The sequence below is a fragment of the Leptonychotes weddellii genome, chromosome 2 (genome assembly GCF_054177405.1).
Source record: "Leptonychotes weddellii isolate Sample4059 chromosome 2, ASM5417740v2, whole genome shotgun sequence".
Taxonomy (NCBI): domain Eukaryota; kingdom Metazoa; phylum Chordata; class Mammalia; order Carnivora; family Phocidae; genus Leptonychotes; species Leptonychotes weddellii.
Window position 1 is genome coordinate 178,206,111 of NC_138370.1, and position 5,403 is coordinate 178,211,513.

Below are 5,403 nucleotides of genomic sequence, written 5' to 3' on the forward strand. Positions count from 1 at the left end.
CAAGCAGGGGGAGTGGGAGAGGGAGAAGCAGGCTTCCCACGGAGCAGGGAGCCCGATGCAGGGCTTGATCACAGGACCCTGGGATCATGACCTGAGCCGAAGGCAGACGCTTAACAACTGAGCCACCCAGGCGCCCTAAGTCGTGTATTTTTATATAATACAGATGCAGGTGTGTGAGGAGGAGGAGGAAATAAGCCATAGATGAGGTCACTGCTGTCCCTGGCCAGGCTGCCTTGGGGAGCGGGGGGCCGGCCTGGGCAGCTGAGGTATCTGTGCCTGTCTCCGAATTCCAGAATGTGTACAGTAAAATGTCTTAGTGCCTTCCCTGTCCTTTATGTTTCATACAGCAGTATTACCATTTTTGTTGAAGATTTATTTATTTGGCAGAGAGAGCGAGAGCGAGCAGGGGGAGCTGCAGAGGGAGAAGCGGGCTCCCTGCTGACCAAGGAGCCCCATGCAGGACTCAGACCCAGGACCCTGAGATCACGACCTGAGCCGAAGGCAGATGCTTCACCAACTGAGCCAGCCAGGCGTCCCAGCAGTATTACTGTTTTTATTTAAAAACTTTCAGTTTTGAGATAAGTGTAGATACTTACTTGTAGTTTTAAGAAATGACACCAGCACCCTTTGCCCATTTCCCTCAGCAGTAACATCTTGAAAAACTAGTGTCAGTGTCTTGACAGTTACGTCGTCGAGATGCAGAAGTTTCATCCCCACAAGGACCCCTCCTGCCCCTTCACAGCTACGCCTACGTTCTTTTTTTTTATTTTATTATTTTTTTAAAGATTTATTTATTTGAGAGAGCGAGAATGAGAGAGAGAGAGAGAGTACGTGACGGGGGGAGGGTTAGAGGGAGAAGCAGGCTCCTTGCCGAGCAGGGAGCCCGATGCGGGACTCGATCCAGGGACTCCAGGATCATGACCTGAGCCGAAGGCAGTCGCTTAACCAGCTGAGCCACCCAGGCGCCCAAGGCTGATCAATTTTAAATAGCTTTAAGTCTCCGTTGAAATAATCCTGGCTTCTGCCAGAGAAGGCACAGAAAGCTATTTATTATTATTATTATTTTTTTAAGATTTTATTTATTTATTTGAGAGAGAGAGAATGAGAGACAGAGAGCACGAGAGGGAAGAGGGTCAGAGGGAGAAGCAGACCCCCTGCTGAGCAGGGAGCCCGATGCGGGACTCGATCCAGGGACTCCAGGATCATGACCTGAGCCGAAGGCAGTCGCTTAACCAGCTGAGCCACCCAGGCGCCCCTACGCCTACGTTCTTAACCCTGGAAACCACTGATTTGGTCTCTCTCTCTACAGTCTTGACATTTGTGTATCCTTTTGGAATTGGCTTTTTTCCCTCTGGAGATCTATCCAGGTGGTTGTGTCCATAATGTGTTCATGTTTATTGGTGACGAGTATTCCGTGGTGTGGATGGACCCCAGTTTATGTAATCATTCACCAAGTGACGGACATGTGGGTTGTTACCAGCTGTTTTTGGCTGTTAGAAATAAAGTTGCTGTAAACACTTGTGTGCAGGTTTTTGTGTGAATTCATTTCTTTTTCTGGGATAAGTGCCTGGGAGTGCAGGTGCTGAGTTGTATGTTTTGTTTTAGGAAACTGCCAACCTCACATTTCTCACCAGCAGTGGATAAGTGTCTTAGTCTGCTCAGGCTACCATAACAAAATGCCACAGACTGGGCCATAAACAGCAGGAATTTATTTTCTCAGCTCTGGAGGCTCCTAGTCCCAGATCCAGGTGCTGGCAGTGCTGGTTTCTGGTGCGGCCTCTCCCCTTGGCCGGCAGATGGCGCCTTCTCTGTTAACCTGTGGAGTCTGTGGCCGCACTGCTGAGTTCTTAACCAAGAGTGACCCAGCGTTCCTGGTCCTTGCCAGCATTCCGTGCAGCGTTTTTATGTGATGGTTGTAGCAGGTGTGTAGTGATTCCTTATTGTGGCTTCAGTCTTCACTTCTCTAGGGGCTGACCGTGCACCTTCATGGGCAGAATGTCTCTGCGTGTCGTGTTGTTTGCCTATTTTAGAACTGTGTTTTCTTGTCCCTGAGTTTTGAGAGTCCTTTATGTATCCTGGAGAGAAGTTCTCCATCAGACATGTGGTTTGCAAGAATTTTCTGTCAGCAGCTTGTCTTTTTATCTTAAACAGGGTCTTCTGCAGACCCACCATTTTAATATGATGAGGTCACATTATCAGCTTTTCCTCGTGTGACGTCTGCTCTTACTGTCACATCTGGGAGCCCTTATGCCCAGCTCGAGATCCTGAGGGCTATGCTGGAGATCGTGAGGGTTGTTCTCGAGATCCTGAGGGCTATGTTCGAGATCCTGAGGGTTGTTCTCTAGATCATGGGGGTTTTTCTCCTACGTTTTGTCTAGGAGTTTCCTACTTTTACATTCGTAGTCTTCGAGTTGTCATATAAAGCGTAAAGTTTAGATCAAAGTTGGATTTTGTTTTGTTTTGTTTTTTTGCGCTGGTCATTGCACATGTCTCCATTGAGTTGATTTTGCACCATTGCTAAACATCACTTGGCACATTTGTGTGACTGTTTTTGGGACTTTGCTATTTTGTTGCATTGGGATCTTTGAATCTGTTCCTCCACCAGCACCACATAGTCTTGGTTAATGTAGCTACAGAACAAGTCCTGAAATTGGGAATTCTCTTTTAGGAAAAATTTCAAAAACAAAAGTAGAAAGAGTAACAGAACAAGTATCTGTGTTCCTACCATCCAGAATTAATAAACATTAGCTTTTAAAAAAGGCTTAGTTGGTTAAGCATCTGCCTTCAGCTCAGGTCATGACCTCAGGGTCCTGGGTTCAAGTCTCTCATTGGGCTCCCTGCTCATTGGGGAGCCTGCTTCTCCCTCTGCCTCTCCCCCTGCTCGTGCTCTCACTCACTCTCTCTCCCCCAAATAAATAAATAAAATCTTTTAAAAAAAAAGTCATGAGTGGTTTTGCATGTTGACAAATGCTTTCTGTGTGTCTGTCGAGGCACTCTGCTCTCCCTGTCCTGTTTGTGTCCTTCGCCACAGGGATTGGTTTTTGGTGTCGAACCACCCTTGCGTTCCTAGAGTGGATCCTAGTTCCTAGAGTGGTCATAGTTTATCACCCGAGTTAGGTGTTGCCAGACTCGCTCTGCTGGTATCCTCCTGATGGTTTTTATATCTGTGTTAACGAGTGCTTTCGATCTCTGATTGTGTCTTCGGCCTCACACAATGGGTTGGCAACTATTTTCTCCTGTCACTTAGGAAGGACTTTGTGCAAGATTGCTGTGCTCATTCTTTCTTAAACGTTTCATAGAATTCACCAGTGAAGCCATCTGTTTTCTATTTTTGTTACATGGATTTTCACTTATGTCCTTTCATCTGTTTTCTTATATGGACTGACTTATTTTATTTTTTTAGCAGATCTGTTGAGATAAAAATGAGACACAAAGTGCACATGTAGATGTCAGGCACATTAAATATGTCCAGTACATGTACACTGTGTGCCTGTCACCGTGGCAAGGCAGTGAGCACATCCCGCCCCTCCAGAATGTTCATCCTTCCCCATTACAACCCTTTCCTTCTCTTGGCCTCCACCCCCAGGCAGTCACCGATGTGCTTTCTGTTACTGTAGATGAGTTAGTGTTTTTTAGACTTCTCTGTAAGGGAAAGCATGTCTCCTCGGCTTCCATGTTGCTGCTCGTGACAGTAGTCCATCCTGGTTATTGCCGAGTCGTGTTTCACGTAGGGATGATTGGTTTGTCCATTCACTGCTGATGGACGTGGGGGCTATTTCCAGTTTGGGCAATTACACATGAAGCCGCTGGGATCATGTGTGTACAAGTCTTTGTATGGATGTGGCCTCCATTTTTCCTAGGTAAATGCCCAGCAGTGTGATGACAGACAGGGCCATTGAGCCAGGTTACCTTTACCCTTTGAAGAAACTGCCAGACTATTCCCACAAGCAGTGTGTAAGCACTCAGTGGACCCACATCCTAATCAACACTTGATATGGTCCATTCAAAAAACTGAGGCCTTCTAATTAGATGGACAGCAGGATTCTTGAGTTTAAGTGTGTGTTTCCCTAATGTATGATGATGTTGAACATCTTTTCATGTGCTAACTCACCACTCGTGTATCTTTGGTGAAGTGTCTTTTTGCGTATTTCACCCATTAAAAATTTTGTTACTAAATTTTGGATTTTCTTTATATTTTGTGGATAGAGTCCTTTATTGGGCAAGTGATTGAAAGTCCAGCTAGTGCCCTGTGTTCTCACCCTCTCAGTGGTGTGGCTAAAAAACCAGAAGTTCTTTACTTTGATGAAGTCCACTTGTCATTGTTTTCATTTGTGGATCATACTTTTGTTCTTATGTCTAAGAAATCTTTAGGGTGTGTAGAAATACAGTTGATTTTTTTTTTTTGAGAGCGAGAGCATGATCCTGGGCGGGGGCATGGGGGGGGAGGGTGGTGCAGGGGGAGGGGGGAGAGGGAGTTCTAAGCAGGCTCCATGCCCAGCACAGAGCCCAACATGGGGCTCCATCTCACAACCCTCAGATCATGCCCTGAGCTGAAATCAAGAGTCAGACACTGAACTGACAGAGCCACCCAGGCGCCCCTGAAATGCAGTTGATTTTTGAATGTTGTGTATATAACCCATGATGGCCCTAAACTTTTTTTATTAGTTATAGTAGCTTTTGGGGGTAGATTTCACAATATTATCTGCACAGTCACATTGTGTGCAAAGAAAAACATTTTTACTTCTTCCTTTTCAATCTGGATGCCTTTTATTTCTTTTCCTCGTCTGATTGCGCTGGCCGGGCTTCCAGTGCAATATTGAATGGCAGAGGTGCCAACAGCTGTCCTCACCTTGTTCCTGGTGCTGGGGAAAGCACGGGGTCCCCTACCCCCCAGCACAAGGCTGACGGTTAGTCTCTTGTAGACACCTGTTACCAGGCTAGTGAGCGTCCTCGTGTTCCTAGTCTGCTGAGAGTTCTTTTCGTGATGTAATTTTCCACTGTAGGAAACTAGAAAAAGCTAAGCAAGTTAATCCTGAAAACAAGAGAATTAAATTATTTTCAAATGTTTAACCAGCTCTACTCAGTCATGATGTATTATGTTTTTGTATATATTGTTGGGTTTGTTATGCTGACATTTTATTTTACTCAGAATTAAGAATTTTTGTGGGGTTTTTTGGTTTGTTTTTTTAAAAGATTTTATTTATTTATTTGACAGAGAGAGCATGAGCAGGGGGAGTTGGAGAGGGAAAAGCAGGCTCCCCGCCGAGGAGGGAGCCCGATGCGGGGCTCGATCCCAGGACCCTGGGATCATGACCTGAGCCAAAGGCAGACGCTTAACCATCTGAGCCACCCAGGCGCCCCAGAATTAAGAATTTTTGAAGAGGGGTGCCTGGGGGGCTCAGT